General features: G+C 40.9%; 1 pseudogene; it reads right to left on the bottom strand.

Moving 5' to 3' along the window:
• Positions 1 to 1,003: 1,003 nt before the first annotated feature.
• On the bottom strand, positions 1,004 to 17,132 carry LOC122460702 (annotated as a pseudogene).
• Positions 17,133 to 18,298: the final 1,166 nt, after the last annotated feature.

Genomic DNA, 18,298 nt, shown 5'->3' with positions numbered 1-18,298 from the left:
GCAGCCATGTTAGGTCTGTATTCGCAAAAAGAAAAGGAGTACTTGTGTCACCTTAGAGACTAACAAATGTATTTGAGCATAAGCTTTTGTGAGCTACAGCTCACTTCATCGGAAATAATAGCATGTTTGAAGGCTTGTGGCATTTCTTCTTTCTCCCAAATGCTACTCAGGATGTCATGAAACACCTGGATAGCCTTTGGGCCTGCTGCTTTATACAATTCTGCTGGGATACCATCCTTTCCAAATGCTTTGTTCAATTGTCTGATGTTTTTTATAACTTCAACTGATGGAGGAATATCGAGATCCTCTTTGATAGGTTTCTCAGGTAAATGGTCAAGGATATGCCGATCGACTGGACGATCTATTGAGTAGACTGCTGAAGTGTTCAACCCACCTCTGTATGATTCCGTCCTTGTTTTTGATGAGGGTTGTGCCATCTGCCGAATTCAAGGGAGCTGTGTGAGATTTAGATGGTCCATAGACTGCTTTGAGAGAGTCAAAGAACATCTTTGCGTTGTTTGTATCTGCATAATGCTGGACTTCTGCATCTTTCCTCTCCCACCAGTCATCCTGCATTCTCCTTAATTCAGACTGGGCCTTGCTCTGTAGGTATTTAAACCTATATTTCTTCAAGATGGAAGTGAGCTCATTCTGCCATTCAACAAATGCTTTCTGCTTGTCACTTAGGCGTTTGGAGATGTCCTCATTCTCAATGAACCAATCCTGGTGTACCTTTTCTTTGGCCCCAGCACTGATTTAGCTGTGTCAATAATCACATGTGTAAACTGGTCCAATTTTTCTGATGGGTTGCCAGTGATTGGTGGGCATGAAAAAAGCTTGTCATCAAGTGACCGCTGAAAATGCATCTGATAGTTGGCGTGGCTGTGCTTTGCTATGTTGAAGGCTGTTCTATTAAATTTTGGATGCTTCCACTGTGAAGGGACTATATGCAGGTTCAGCACTGCTCTTACCAACCTGTGGTCTGTCCAACATTCTGCACCACTTATGGTTCCATTAATTCTGACATCAGGATGTCTTGTTGGGGAGTGATAACATAGTCAATCATGTGCCATTGTTTAGACCGTGGGGGCATCCATGTCATTTTATATTTATAATTTTGCCTAAAGATGGTGTTAGTGATGAGCAGACTGTGTTCTGCACATTTATCCAAGAGGAGGAGTCCATCGCTGTTCATCTTTCTCACTCCATGTCGTCCTATCACACCACTCCAGTGACTGCTGTATCTACCAACCCTAGCATTAAAATCTCCCAGGAGGATGAGTTTGTCACATGCAGGGGTTGATCTGATGATGGAGTCCAGGTCAGAGTAGAACTGCTCCTTGCTTTCCTCTGTGTTAGTCAGTGTAGGTGCATAGGCACTGATGATAGTGACATGCCGTAGAGGATTCAGGGGAAATCGAAATTTCATGAGCCCTTCATTCAGGCCAACAGGGAGATCAGGAAGTTGTTTCAGGAGTGATGTTCTTATGGCAAATCCAATTCCCTGGATCCTGTCTTCATCCACTGCTTTTCCTTTCCAAAAGAAAGTGTAATTACTCCTACCTCACTGATGGAAATCTTCTCTGGCCAATCTAGACTCACTCAGTGCTGCAATATCAATATTATAGCAGGCAAGTTCTGTGGACACAAGAGCTGTTCTTCTCTCAGGCCTTCATGCATTACCTCCATCCATAAGGGGGCAGACATTCCATGCTCCCAGGGTGAATCGTTTCTTCTGTATTGTTTTTTGACTGCTGTAGGATGATCTGCCAGTCGCAGTAGTCTGGCCCGATATTATGGGAAAGGCAACATTTAGGGCACCTTTTCTAGCCCTTTCCCTTAACAAGGGCGAGTGGTGCTATCCTAAAAAGGACTGCTCAGTCACCTAGGACAGCCACTAGTCTCAAGGCCGCCCACGTGCAAGATTGTGGCTACAACTGCCAGTGGTGATCCCCATGCCCCCATCGCCACAGGACTTGAATTAATGATATAATGTTAATGATTATGAGATTTGATAAAACAATGTTAATGGGATGAGAGCTGCGAGAAAACCTGGGCAGGAAATTTTTAAGTGAAAAAGCTGTTGCACAGGGGCAGTCCCATTCTCTGTGGAAGCCAGATTCCAGTGGCACAAAGAATTGTTACAGCTCGGGACGTCCTTAGCTACAGTGGGTGACCAGGACATCTTCCATGCATTGTCATGCTCTCCATGCCCCACAGCATGTTGCTGAATCGCCTTCATGGCCATTGAATCACAAATTGATTTCCTCCTCCCAGTCCACCGGAACTCAAATTAGAATTAAACTAAAACAACAAAATTTGCATCCCCCACACTTTCTAATCTCCAAGAGTAGCAGTGACACTCCATTGCTTAGGACATTTCAAGCAGAACTGGACAAAAACCTAGAAAATAGACTATAGGGAATGGGCCTGAACCAAAATCCCAGATTTGAACATTTGGAGTGGAGGGTTAGAATCAAAACCCAAGTCTGGATCTGAATTTCTCAGCTAGCTCCTATTTGTCTAATGGGTTAAATCCAGACTCTGGAGCTGAATATTTCAAACTTTGAGCTTGAAATCCAGAGCTTGATCCAAATGTGGCTCAGGCCTATCTCCGCACGGAATAATCCTGTTCAGTCCTGCAGAAGATGAACACCACTCCTGGAACCTAGAAATTTCACCTGTCCTGCTAGGGGTTTCCAGCCCTGCAGGATGAATTCCATTGAATAACAATGATTTCCTGTGAAAAATCCCCTGCCCCTGCCCCAATCCCACAGCACAAGGTGCATTGTTAAGTTCCACAGCTCAAGATGTCCCGTTGAGTGTTCACTGACTCTGATTTCTGTGATTCTCTGAGCAGGGCTTCATGCCCTGTGTGGGCCAGAGGCTCTGCAGGGATTCTCAGTTCCTTCAGCAGGACTCATCCTTCATCCAGCATAGAGATTGGATGCTATGCAGTATGCAAAGCAGAGGGTCACAAACTCAATGATGAGAATAAAAATATAGGCCAGCCCCCCAGCTGGTGTAAGTCAGCACTACTGACATCAATGGAGGCTTGCCAATTTCTGCCAGTGGAGGATCCATCCCAAATATCGAACAGCTGCCTCATTTGCTGAGCACTCCCTACCACAATGGGACAATGATCTTGCATTAACAATAGATTTTGTGATTAAAGACTATCTCGTAATGCACGTGAAAAAAGGGGCAAAGTTAAGGTTATACAGACAGGTCTGACTTTGGCATTTTCTTACTTTTGAGCACTTCATTTTGCAACCTGAACATTCTTTCATGTTTTTATGGAGAGAGAGAGAGAGAGTGTGTGTGTGTGTATGTGTCTCTGTGTGTGTATGCATATGTGAGTCACTGTCATTAGTGGATGCCGGTTACCTTACTACTTATTTTCCAATCTCCTCTTAAAAGCAACTGCATTATGTTCACATATGTTTTAAAAATACAAAAGCATCAAACAAAGGTTTGTAACTGAAAGTAATAAATAATTCAACTGCAATTTTTTTTAAATGGACCATATTTCTCTTTCCCTTTGAGCTGGGACTGAGAATAATCAGGATTTCCCATAAAACTATGTGAAAAAATGAAGAACAGGAAAGCCAAAAGTGCTTCCCCAGCCCTTCCGAGAATTAGACACACAGCTCCATCAGCAGGAGGGCTTGCTGTAGTAACACTTAGCCTGCATCTGAAAGCTTATTTCAAATAGGAGTTTTAGTTTAAAGGGCACTAGAAAAACTGAAGATAAAATTAGTGGGACATCTACAGAGGAAAAATACGATCTACACAACCTCCAGAAAGATAAGATATTTAATAATAACAACAATATCACATATTTTATAGTCACTTTCATCCCAAAGGATCTCAACATGTTTTACAACTGTATATATACAGGAGTCACTTCATCCTACACTGCAATGCTGCCACCACTTGGGTGGAACACAACAGCACAAAGCAACACTATGTAACACTTTAGGACAGAAGGAGGCAATGAATGGGGGAGGGATAGCTCAGTGGTTTGAGCATTGGCCTGTTAAACCCAGGGTTGTGAGTTCAATCCTTGAGGGAGCCATATGGGGATCTGGGGCAAAAATTGAGGATTGGTCCAGCTTTGAGCAGGGGGTTAGACTAGATGACCTCCTGAGGTCCCTTCCAGCCCTGATATTCTATGAATGCTGTATTCATTTGAAATCTCAGGAGGAGTTTAGCAAGATAGGCCAGGACACTTGGGTTAAACTTGCTTACTCTTGGGCAAATGCTGTGAGACGTTTAATGACCAAAACTGGTCAAGTCTTACATCTCAGGTGAAAAAGAGATGGCACCTCCCCCCAGCAACTTAACACCATGCTGAAGAGTTGGTTCATCATTGCCAAATCTCGTGATTTTTATAATGAGTCTCAGGCATTTTAGTGATTTCTTAAAACTCCAGGTGCTGGAATATTGATATTACATGAGAATCTCAGCTTTCATTTTAAAAAAGTAAGTTTCTAGCCCTCATAGTTGCAGAGAAAATCTTAAAAATGGGAACAGGTGCACCCCAAAGGCTCAGAAAGCAAATTAAAAGAAACCAAAATTTATATATTTTTTTTAAAATCTCATTATCTTTAAGTCAATCTCATGATTTTGGGGAGGAGCCAGACTCATAATTTTTGAACAATTGAGCTTGGCAGGACTGCAGAGGCTTCTCCTTTGCAGTTCCTACTTTTTTACCCCTAGATATGGGTTCCCCAGGACTGAGCTGAGAAACATGGGCAGGCAAGAGAAACCTACTGCTGTGCTGTCCTGTGGATAAACAGAGGGGCATTAGTCCCCAGAGCTGTTTACTGACCTTTCATCAACAATAAAATTCCCTTCAACTGTTTTTAAAAGAAGAAATGGCCATGGACAGCAGACAGAATTTGGTCTTAAATTTCTTCTTTAACCTCTGTTTTGATTGCTCAGCTGGTCTTGATAACATGATGCTTACAAATTCATCTGACCCCTTAGCATGTAGTTATTTAATAACAGCACAGTGATTGAGTGTCTGAAGTTATCTGAGCCAGTGCAGTGAATTTCTAAGATGAAATGAGCAAAATTAGCAGTGGGGGCAAAATACCTTTGACTGTGGAGGGATCATTAGAACAGTTCCTCTGAATAAACTGATACACTTGGACATTATAAAATGTGTTAACACTGTTAAAATGGCCCTTTTGTGTAGTCTTTAGAGATGTCAGGGAATGAATGGGTCATGGAGACTTAACTACCCATTAATGCTGCCTAAGTACATTGTGTTTGTAATGTTGTAGCACTGGCAGCCTAGTGGGCAATCCCCTCTGCTGCAGAAAATAGAGTACAGCAATCTATTTAAAAGTATTTGTATGTAACAAGGAATCTGGTGGCACCTTAAAGACTAACATTTATTTGGGCATAAGCTTTCATGGGTAAAAACCACTTCTTCAGATGCATCCAGATGTGGATACAGACTAACACGGTTACCCCCGATAGTTTGTATGTAGACACAAACCATGTTTAGAACCATACTATGTTGCTAAGTTGAAAACTAGGGCCCTGATCTTGCAATGACCATGATGGCGGAACCCTGTGCCCAGCTGGAGACCCAATGAAGTCTACAGGACCCTGGGCAGGTGCAGGGATCTGTCCTCATGGAGTTCGCTGCAGGATCAGAGCCCTCATTAGCAGGTGTAGCATAGACAGGATACTGATGTCACTTCACCCCAGCAGAGGTTCTTCCAGGAAAAGGCTAGAGGCACATTGACTAGGATAGCTCAGGGGACTTGCACAGCCACTACTCAGGGTGTAGCTGGATTATGAATAAAGAAAAGACTCTCTGCCTCCAGGCCTGTTAATTGGCACTCAAATTCATTCAGAAGTAAAGATTTAACCAATCACATCTGGATGGGACCAGTTATTCCATGTTCAGAAGGCCTGGAACTCTGCTTGAACAGAATGAGGAAGCTTCTAAGCTTTGAGCTCTGCCAAATGTTGCTGCATTTTTCTTTTCTTTTTAAATCTGAGAACTTGTAAAATAAAGTTGTTGAAACCACCAGCCAGAGAAAAGCATGGCCTGTAAATCCCAGGTCCTGCAAGAAATTTGGTTTTGCTACTAAGGTTGACACCTGGAGAGATCCCAATTCAAGGCCTGCTGTTGCTGCCACTTCTTCCTGTGGTCTCCATTCCAAGAGGTGCAGATTGACAAATGATCAGGCCTGACCGATCATTTGCAGAGACATTCACATGTTCTCATGACAGGCGGGAGGCCCAGCCCAATCATTTTGTGTCCCTCCATGGAATCCAGCTTCAGTTCTGTTGCTTTTCACACACACAAAAGGATTTTTTTGGATGAGGAGGGCTGTGCGATGGAAGGGAACTGCTTTTCTCTCATATGCTATTGCTGTCTTCAGGTTTTACTCTTACTCCTAGCTTCAAAAATCTGTCATGTACATGGATGTTGATTAGCCCTTGCTTGGGATTTTATTAGGATTATTATGATTATTTTTAAAAGACTTTGTAAGTGAGAGGAAAAGCTTTCAGTTCTGAGCGGTGTCTGTACAGTGACAAGCCATTCTCCTTCAGGGACGCATGGCTGTAACATTCTTCTGCGAGATGGATGGCTGATCCTTTATGTCTCCTTAAAAAAAATATACGCCAGGGAAGTAAATAAACCTCCATCTCAAGCTTGTCTGTGGTGCTCTGCTCTGCTGACTGATTATTATTTTAATTGGCTGGTGAGTTCACAACAGGAAAACCTTAAACATGGCCAGCCTGTGGAGAATGTTAAGAGAGGAAGTTACTTGCGGCATCTCTGCAAAGTGTGGAGCCACTCTGCAATCTGGCACATTTGCTTAATGACTTACTTTTTTTGTATTAACTTCTTCATTCTTCTTTCACCCTGACTACTTCTCCTGTCGGAATGCCAGGTCAAGGCATACATGGGAATGGGGGAACACTTGGAGCAACTGGCCATTACCCAGATTTCAGTATTTACCACACTACAAAGCCTTGGGGTCATGCTGGCTCCTGGACGCACACATTACCACAGCAGCCAATATGTACAGAAATCCAAGCACATATAATACACCCTCTGTAATCCAATGGTATCAAAGGAGAAAATGCCACTGCTCTGGACTCTGATGCTTCTTCATGCTTTGTTTGGCATTTCAATACCAAAGTGATAGGCACCTTATAAAATGATCACAGGACCATTTCAGTGGGGGATGAACTAATTCATAGATTCTAAGGCCGGAAGGGACCATTGTGATCATCTAGTCTGACCCCCTGTTAATACAGGCTATAGAACTTCCCCCAAAGTAACTCTAGAGCATATTTTTAGAAAACATCCAGTCTTGTTTTAAAAATTGTCAGTGATGGAGCATCCATCATAACCCTTGGTAATGATTAATGTTAGGATCCTTGTGATGAAATGTGTTAGGTATATAATATAAGAAAGGAGAAGCTAATACTAGAGAAAAGTGTGAAGTTTGTGGCATCAGGTGTACAGAGTTCAACATCATCCTTCCTCTCTTTCCCTTTTCTCTCCCTTTTCCTCACCTCTCCCTCTTCTTGCCTCCCTCCCTTTCATGCCTAGGATTCATCGTCCCATTTCTCTCCTCTGCATTCCATCTCTCACTTTCCCCAATTTCCCCCTCCTCTTCTCTTTACCTTCTCTTGTTTGAATTTATCTCCCTTTTAGGACACAGCCACTCAATGATGATCTGTCATAGAAACTTGACTAGGTTGCCATATTTCATCCAGTATAGCACAAAGTATAGAAGGAAACAGACACAAAGGCAAAATTTAAGCACCCATGTAAGCTAATATTAAAATCATAGGGTATGTCTACAGTGAAGCTGGTGATATTTCCAGCTCAGGGGAATATACCCATGCTAAAACTAGACATATATCCAGAGCGGCAGGAGCCGCTAGCTACCCAAGTACGTACCAAGGATTCAGATAGGATTGTACTTGAGGCAGCTAGCCCACCTCACTGCTAGTGCTGCCATAGCTACCCTGCTATTTTTAATGCACTAGCTGGAAATTACACCTCCATTGGAAATTACACCTCCAGTTCCAATGTAGATATACCCATAGACACAAAAATCTTGCTGTTGAATTGCATTTTCCTAGCTATCCTGTGCATTAATGAAATTATCCTTCAATGCAGAAATATCCACTGTAGCAGCATATGGGATAGTGTATAGGTGATAGAGCATTTCCTCTCCAAAAAAAATTTGTTGATTTTTTTTGTTGGGTCAGACGGAAATTCAGAAAATGGCAGTTGGAGACTTTTTCCAATATGATGGCGCCAAAACCAAACAGGGTTTGGGGAGCACCCCAGCCTAGCTCTTTGGGTTAGTTGTCAGCATTGCAGTTGGGTTGCATGGACAGTGGCCAGAGCAGACAGCATACTGAGGCGTTCAGATTCCAATGCCTGATTAGATCCCTAACTAATAAAAGGATCTGTGAATTTTTTCTAAGGTTTTTTATACAAGAAAAATTCCTAGTCAGTTTCACTGCAGGATGAGAAGGGGACAAGCATACTACTCCTGTCATGTTTTTTTGTGCTGTTGTGCCTGTCTGTGCATATGCCAGGGACAGGCAGCATATAGGTTGCCAACATCCCGCTTAGCAGATGTCTCCAGTATATTTTGACATAAAAAGACATTAGCTTTTTTGGGCTGGCTAATTGCTTTTATTAAACAACAAACAAAATCTCACCAACTAACTTTGTAAAACTGAAGCAGCTTTTAACCAGACGAAGCAAGAGGTAGGAGGTTCTTTCATTATTGTACCAAATAAATCAGAATACAGGAAGGCAGATACATAGTAGGTGTTAGCTGGTGTCACCCATGAAACAGTTATGCTGGGTGGGTATACTGGACTAAGACCTTCAGCAGTCACTAGAGGGAAACAGGATGAATATATAATTTAAAGGAGGAAATACTGTCACTTGTATACTATTACTTTGAGTCCCTTGAGAGTTATGTTAACACACTTAATCAGGCTGGCATTCCCTTCGGTAGAGGAAGAAGTTTATACACATTAAGGAAGGGTAGAGATCACGGAAAATTATTTATATTGTAATAATATTCCTTGTGAATGTCACCTTTTCTCATTTGTGAATTGTCTGCAAAACTAGCCTGATTCCTGCAAGTGGATCTATTCTTTATAATTATCTCCAAATAGCTTGGATGATGAACAATTTTCAGCCTTAAGGACTGTTTGTGAACTGTTTGATTTTATATTTGCCACTCTTAACCACAATTCCTGGTGTGTGATGGTCACCTAAGTCACATGGTATTGTTTCTGCTCCCTTATTGAATAACTCCTTTTAAACTAGAAAACAACAACACAGAATTAATCTCTAGAACTGTTTTATCTTGTGCTGAGAAATTGCTCTGGCTTGTGGGAGCTTTTTAGAATTGACCATTTCCCTTAAGAGTGCTTTATTACTTATTATCCAGTATGGAGTTTATTGCATCTTCCTTTTAAGTATTTGGTATGGCCACTCTAAGATACTGGAGACCAAATGCACCACAGATTTGATCAATGGGGAAATTCCCATTTTCCTATGTGTCTGAGAATAACAAAGAATTTGCAGGAGAATATTCTTTTGTGCTAAGATTTGTGAACCTTTCAGGATTTGCAAACAGTTCACAAATGTCTGGTGGCCAGCTAAATACTTGAAAATAAGGAATCCTAGCAACTCAGCACTTTTATTTGCTGAGATATTGATGTCTCTGTTTTGTTCAATCTTTAGCATGCACAAACCTAGCTCTCAGATTGGCAAAAATATTTATGAATCAGTTTTTTCAATATCTGGCCATCTCTAGATGATGGACAGACAAACAATGTATTGTGATGTTGTTTTTAACAATATGCACAAACACATGTCCAATCAGAGGCTACATTTTGCAGGACTATTCCCTATGTCATTCCTGTTAGAAGTTTTCTAATTTCTTTTTTAATCTATTCTCTGCACTGATGGTACCTCAACCACCTCCACTGGGGAGCCTGTGCCACTGTCTCAATTGCACTTGCCATTCAGAATTTTTTCTTCTTGTCTGAATAAAATTTTCCATTACTTGGTTTCAGGCTTCTTGTCCTACCATTTTAGGAGAGTGAATAAATTCTCTTCTCTAATTTGGATTACTATCTAGTTATGTTATGGATGGATTGCAGAGATGGCCACAGGGAGAAAAAGAGAAGAACTCAAAATAGCTGGACAACAACACATACCTTAGTGGTTCATCAAAATCACACCTTTTGGACTTGATTGACTATTATTAATTATTATTTATTAGTATTATCATACAGCCTTGAAGCCCTACATGGAAACCAGTACCTCTTTGTGTCAGGGGCTGTACAAACACAGAACAAAAAGACTGTTCCTTAAGGAGTCTGTTCTGTCTTCTTCTCCATTACTAATGATCTCTCCACATTAAATACTGTGATTTCCTTCAGATGACAACTGAAGCTCACCCTGGCAGAAAAGTGGAAGGTGACCAGAATTGTTTGTCTGCATTGTGCTTGCTTCCTGAATAACAGTACTGGAAAGGATGTAAAATGCACTTGACATAGACTCTCCCCCTGGATAAGGCTGGTGGATGTTTTTACCTGGGTCACTGCTTATCCCATAAAGTTGGTGTTACAGCCCTGTCTCCCTTACATCTTTTAGCCCAGAGTTCAGTAGTATGCCTTCAGATATTGAATTTTAGAGTGAGAGGCTTTGTGGACATCATTCCCCAAGTACACCTTATGGTGGGGAAGAGGGGAGAGAGGGGGCTTTGAAGAGAGAAGTTACAAGAAAGCAGCTTTGTGGATAAGGTCGGGAGTCCTCATGGGACACTCGGGCCCTCCCATAAGACTTCTAGTTCCACCTCACCCTCATCCGTTAGCAAGGATCTTATTGGAATGATTCTGAGTGCAGTGTAGTCAGGAGACTAAATCCTATTCAGAAAATGAAAGGCCAAAGGTAAATGTGCTAGGATGCCCCACCTTCTCTAGACCAACCCTCCCCAAAAGGAAGCTCAGGACATTCAGCATTAATCCTAATGAATTTCCTTTGGATCATATCAATTAAAGGTAGAAAAGACTTAAGTAATTTATCTCTTTATCTTCCTTCCCTCTGCCCAGCATAGCATTGTTCCTGAGAGTCTATTCTCTGGAATGGTACATTTTTTAAAAACAGAACTAACATTAATTCTTCAGGTCTTTATCCAATCTAGTTCTAAATATCCCAGAAGTTGAGACTTCCATTTTTTTCCCTTGGGAGATTATTCCATAGCTAATAGATTTAACCATCCATCCGGAATCTAATGCTCTGTGGAGTAAAAATGTAGTGCAGGAGTGAGGGAGAAGTGTATCTAACTCCCCAGACAAATTAATCTCCAATGTATTTCATTTAATATTCTTGTCTCTTTTTCCTCAAAAGTGAATCACTGAATTTATCTCAGTGACTTTTTTCTGCTGCATGAATGTTCAGCAATAGGATGGAGGAGTATAAATCGCAAGCCCAGAAAAATGAATAAAAACAGTTTCAAATCATTAATAAAGGAGCCCTAGTTTTATTTTCTTCACATGCTCCATAATCCTTAGAAACAACCTCATATGCAGCAAAGTGTTTAAGCATGTGCTTTTCTTTAGTACATGTTAAGTCCCACTGAAGTACATTGTTCTTCAGATCTTCATTCAGGCTACATGAACAAATAATCTTATTTGAGTTAATGGACTCTTTGACCTAGCACAGCCCAAATGGCTTGATCCCTGTTAGGATATAGATATTCAGGCCTGTCTGTAAAGGCCTATACTCTAAGAATTTAGGTGTATTCTTATCACTTAGCTAGTTATAGAGGTATAAAAGAAAGAATCAAAATCACTGTCTGCTTGTGTTAGGGCCTTCTCTTACTGTGACAGTCTGAGGCCCTGTGCTTAGGCTAAGGCCTTTGGCTAAGCAGCAGAGGCAGCCATAAGCTGGGAAGCGACCGGTCACATCCTCACATTCCAAACTAGTCACATTGAAAGAAGGTGCTATTGGGCTGTTAGGAATACAATCCTCTCCTGATAATGCCGATCACCTCCAGAGAAAGGGAAGTGCCTAGAAGATGTAAAAGGAAACTTAGTTTGATAGCATCCTGTCTGGCAAGAACTCACTTATCAATAGCTGTGATGTGAAATCCTTATTTCTGTGTTTGTTCTATCATTGTAGTCCCTATTTCCCTATTGTTTGTCTGTGTAATCTTTGTCTGGGTCTGTGATTGTTTCTGTCTGCTGTATAATTAATTTTGCTGGGTGTAAACTAATTAAGGTGGTGGGATATAATTGGTTAAATAATCATGTTACAATATGTTAGGATTGGTTAGTTAAATTTCAGTAAAATGATTGGTTAAGGTATAGCTAAGCAGAACACAAGTTTTACTATATAGTCTGCAGTCAATCAGGAAGTAAGGGGGGAAATGGGAACAGGGAATGGGGTGGGGAAATTGGACTCATGTTTTGCTAAGGGGGGAAATGGGAACAGGGACACAGGTAAGGCTCTGTGGTGTCAGAGCTGGGAAGGGGGATGCTAAGGAAGGAAACTGGAATCATGCTTGCTGGAAGTTTACCCCAATAAACATCAAATTGTTTGCACCTTTGGACTTTGGGTATTGTTGCTCTCTGTTCATGTGAGAAGGATCAGGGAAGTAAGTGGGTGAAGGAATAAACCCAATAACAATACCCATCTGCCCTACCCCTGTAAGAAATCTGCCAATGAATGATGGCTAGACTGAAGGCAGGAGGGGATAGCTGGCACAATATTTATAATATTTTAATTACATATGACTATAGCTATATCAAATTGTCTATATTTTATGTTACCTTTCTCCTCCACCCTGCATATGGCACTTTTCTTAGGCTGGAAGCTCTTTGGGGCAGGGGCCACATCTGCCTGTATTTTTGTACAGTACCTGGCATAACAGGCCCAATCCTGATTTGAGCTTCTGCCCACAACTGCAGTAGAAATAATAATAATGCTAGTGGGCACAAAACCCTGGCTGTGCAATGGTAGTTAATTACTTCTATTTTGCCGCCAGCCATGCTCTCAGGAATGATTACCTTGTGAAATGTCCACATCAGATGTGAAGCCAAGAACAAAAAGAGGCTTCTGGAATAAAGGATTACTACAGAAAAACTGCGAGGGTTATGAAAAATAATTTCCTCAGTCTAACTATTAGAAAGAAAGGCAGAAATTTACATTTTTAATTATACTAAAAATGTACAGCCACTGTATTACAAGGGTGATTAATCTGACTCAGAATCTGAGGAAAGAGAGAGAACATAATAAAATAATCCTGTATTGCCATGGACAAGAAGGTGCATGCTTGTGGTAAGCTTAATAGCATGTGACTAGAAGCAACCCAATGGCACACAGCAAGACTGTTTTGATTTATCTCAGAAGGCATCAAACACTAATACAGGAGATCACTTTCCAGAAGAGCTGGGTGAGCAATTCACAATGAACAATTTAATCCCCAATTGTAGCTCTTTTCCTACTCACACTCTATCCACAAACAGGTTTCAGAGTAGCAGCCGTCTTAGTCTGTATTCGCAAAAAGAAAAGGAGTACTTGTGGCACCTTAGAGACTAACACATTTTAAAAGTACTCCTTTTCTTTACCCACAAACAAAGTATGATTATTACAGATTTGTTGGCTACTTGCAGTTGTCTGACCAAACATTTTGTTCAAATAAGTGTGAGCTTCTGGCATTCTGACTCAGCGTATTTGAGAAGCCCAATCAGAGCAATGTGACTGGTCAACTAAGTCACATGCTGTAGTTTCCATTACCTAACTGGATAATCTAACCTTTCTATACTACTTCTACTGCTTCTTGTTTCTTGATTAAACAACCTCAGCTACAGGCCTGAAATTCCCTCTCCCCAAATAGTAGTACAAAAAAACTCCAAAAAACCTGTGCTCCCACTCACGTTCATGAAAGTGAATATACCAAACCAAAATTTGACTTAGGAGTCACTGAAATGTTTCTGGATTATTTTTTAAGCCATTTGCCCAACCTTATTTTCAAGCAAAGAAGACAGTGGTAGAAAAATTTTGCATGTACTCTCCGGTGTTGGACAGACAAAACTAATTTTGTCACATCTGCTCATCACTTCTTGGCACCCTCTGGCTCCCATCTCATTCTCCTGTGATTTTCCACAACAAACCTAGTTTTTATTAATCCAGATACAAAACATCTCTCTGTCTTAGCAAATCTCCTGGAAGATTCTGTTTGTGACATATAGGACCTCAGGGACAAGATTGCATAACATTTTGTTTAACTTACTTTGATTTCAAGATACACACCTAGGGACATGGTGGGAAAGAAATGGAGGAACCTGAGAGGGATTTTCCTTTTCCACAGTACCCATTCCTACAATGGGCTGAGCATCAATTCCCACTGAAACTAACAGGAGTGGAGAGGATATACCACCTATCAGTAGTTGTGCTGCAACTTCACTAGACCAGGCTGAAAGTGTATAACTATCTTTCTAATAAATTCTCACATAACTTATTTCAGAAATCTTACCAAATGACATGAGCTGGATTCTCTACTCCTTATTTAAGCAAATCTCCCAGTCTTCATTGAAAGTTTTGCCTCATTAGGGAATGAAGGATCAGACCATGTACTGAAGAAAATTGCAAAAAACACAACAGAAATTTGCTTTAAACAGAGATTTACTGCCATTTTCCCCCCGACTGTACTGATCAGCAGGAACAAGAGAAAGAGAGAAAGAGAACAAGAGAAAGCAGTGGAGTTCTGCCAGAGATTAAATTGCCCTTACCATTGTGATTTAATAACACTAGCAGTTAAATGGTCCCAAGCAGTTTTTGTCCTCATTAAGACAAACAGGAGAGTTCATACTCCTGCTGCTATCATGGTTTAAGGCACTTTTCTCCCCGGCTGAGAAGTTAAGGAGAAGCAGGGCATGGGTGATGCAAAGGGCTCCAGACTTTCTTTTTAATAAAAGAATGTCAGGATTCAGCAGAAAACAGCAAAATTTGTGAAAAGGCCCTTAAACATTGCTAAATCTGTAATTTTATTGTGCTTGTGATTTTCTAACCTTCCTGGTTGTAACCTGACAACAGGCGTTGCTCCTCCTAATGTATGCTGGGAAGTTGCTAATAGAGTAGAGCACACAAGGCAATGCATAGATCCAAGACATTCGCGATATGATATAATACTGATGCTGAGTTGACTGAGGTTACAACAAAGTTTTCTTGCCATGGTTAAATCCCTAACATTGTCCCCCAAAACAGACAAGGGCTCAGTCATGGCGAACATGAGAATAACCTTGCAGCCTGTGCACTCTGGGACCCACACCAGGTGCAGATCAAACCTGGACTTCATGGCACTGCCTGAATTGACTCCGCACTGGAGTTGGCCACTCTGGAGATGCGTTGATCAAGTGGGACTACATCACTGGCCCCAAGACCTGTGACGGTGGGAGAGAGCCTCAAAAGATGAAGTAAACTGCCATGTCAGCTGCTTGAGCATGAATACTCTTCCAGTGACCAAGCAGAGTGCAATGATCTGGCAATTGTATGTGCTAGGATGTGATGGTAAGCAATATGAGGTCACAACAAGAAGAAGACCTGACAGCTGAAAATATATAGCTCTCTTATTGCATCCTACTGTAGCTGTGAAAATGGGGCTTTTTGCCCACTTTCTGGCAATGGAGTTTTTCCACATCAGATTGTTAATACAGCAGAAAAGAGGCAGAAAGAGAGAGGGAGAACTGTGTTTGGGCTGATACATTTTGAGAGCTTCATGTCATGTAGCATTCACATTTACCAGTAGATTATGTCAGCTGCTGATATACATTTTCCTTATTTTTCATATCCCATTAACTAAAAGAACCCTAATACAAAACGACTCTGATGTGATCTGATGGAAAGCTGCTAATGAGAGATGAATCAAATCAACATGTGAGACTGGCTAGAAAGTAATAATTCTATAATAAAATAATAATAATAATAATAATAATAAAATAATAGCACTCCCCAATCCACTAACAGATTCAAGTTAGAACTGATAAGAGAATCGGATCTGGCTCAGCAATATTTCTAGATCAGAGCTACTCCAATACTTTTCCACAGAAATTCATGTTTAGAAATGAAAATCACAGTTCCAGTGGGTATCCTTAGCTGCACCTGTAAAATGTCTGAGCACATTTGCACACCCAGAATAGGTCACTGAATGTGCACATGTCATTTTTTGCAGGATTTATACATACAAACCCAAGAACATGCAAGCACATTTGGGGTGTGATCCAAAGACTCCAATGGAAAGACTCCCACCAACTTCAATGGGTTTGGGATCAGGCCCTTAAAGGAGGTCTGCTGAAAGTTGATTCCAGTCAAGTTGAGGGACTCTGCTGAGCAATGTAATGCAGCAGAATATCTCATACCTACTCAGTAAAGCTAGGGATAAATGGTAAATCATGAAGGTCTGCTTGTTGTTTTGATGTTCTTCTACCTTCGGTAAAACAAAAAGGTAGTCAATCCTCAATGAAATTAAGAGCACTGACTAGTGGTGTTTCTGAATATTATTCAGACCCTAAGAGGTAAAACAAAAGATAGGGAAATTTTTCATATTAATAATGCTAAATACTGTTATTCTGAATTTACTCAAATTCACTGCTGAATGAAAGCTGCAGTAATAAAATGACTATCTGATACGGTAGAAGGAAAACAAGACATTTGGGAGAGATCAAGAGGAATTCAGCTACCTCTGATGTGGTGAAGCTGGGCATTACCACCCTCTCCACCTCAGAGATCCCTGGTGCAGTAACTCTGTGGATATCTTACATTAGACATCATGGTGCCAAATGCTTGTATTCCAAAGTTCATTCTATGTAGTATTGTGCCTTTGACAAAGAAAGATGGTGGAAATGCTATTTTTACTATCATGGTCTGGTAGCTCAAGCTCTGGACTGGAGTTCTATTTAGAGACCTGAGTTCTATTACCACCACTAACACTGATTTACTATGTGACCTTGAGCAAGACAGCTAACTTATCCATACCTCATACCTTGTAAAATAAGGATAATGATCTGTCCGTCACTGGGGTGTCTAGTAAGTCTTCAGTCATCGATTCTTGGAAGTCACTTTCAGATGTTATAGTGAATAAAGGCCACTGGAAACTAGATGGTGCTGTGGGATAGTACATTAGCTTTTTACCTTCCATGATTTCCTAGTCTCAGTTCGCCAACTAATCCTCATTCAAATTCTTCCTCAAAACCCACTTGTTCTACAATGCCCAAGAGAAGTGAGTGTGCTGTAACTTTTAGGAAGAAGAACAAAAAGGCAAAAGACTTTCTTATCCCTGAATGTCCCAATGTATCTTGTCTCCTTTGTGTGTCTAGATTTTATGGTGTAAAGGTCTTTGGGGCAGTGAACATCTTTCTATTTGTAAACTGTACTGTGCTGGCATATTGGTGCTAAAAAAGAAATGAGATCATTGTTAATAACTGAAATCCTGTCTTGGGTCACAAGGCTGAAGAATTTTAACATCCTCAGAAAAAATACAGCCCAGGCAGCGATAGTGCACGGTTACCCTCATAATGGGCTTGTTCCTTGAAGGTGCTGGGCACTCCAACCCAACCCAAATGAAGCATGTGCTTCACTTTAAGCACAAGAGTAATCCTACTGACCTCAGTGAGACTACTTGTATTCAAAGTTAAGCAGATGCTTAAGTACTTCACTGGATTGAGGGCGGAATGCTCAGCACCCTGCAGGATCAAATCCTAAATATTAATTCTGTGCTGTGTGGTATCTACTGTCTGAGTAAGAAAGCAATGCAGTCTCCATCGCCCTTCAGCCCTTCTCCTTTCTGCTAAGACTGATAATGAGGTGCCAACTGTGGAGGTAGATTTTTTCAAATTATTATTTTATTTTATATTCACAAAAAGGAGAAAAAGGAAATGATTGCTGTTCATACAAACCCAATTAAACAGCACAACAGAAGCAATGCTTATAGATAATTAACAATGCAGTCATACTGGCCTGAGACCATAACTCATTTCACGTAGGCCTCCAGACAACCATCACATGATACCAATTTCAGATCCCTAAAACCCAGAGCTGAATTCAAACCAGTGACCCATAATTAAAGACGCTAGTGTATCCCATTACCAATTCCCCCAAGGCAAATGCCTTTGTTGGCACAATGCTAATTGTTGCAATGCCTCCTACCCTGATATTTTCCATCATGGAAAATTTTGTCTCATTAATTTCAGCTCAGACTTTGAGACTATT

Source organism: Dermochelys coriacea, chromosome 6 (genome assembly GCF_009764565.3).
Source record: "Dermochelys coriacea isolate rDerCor1 chromosome 6, rDerCor1.pri.v4, whole genome shotgun sequence".
NCBI classification, from domain to species: Eukaryota; Metazoa; Chordata; order Testudines; family Dermochelyidae; genus Dermochelys; species Dermochelys coriacea.
This window is presented reverse-complemented; position numbering and strand designations above follow the sequence as displayed.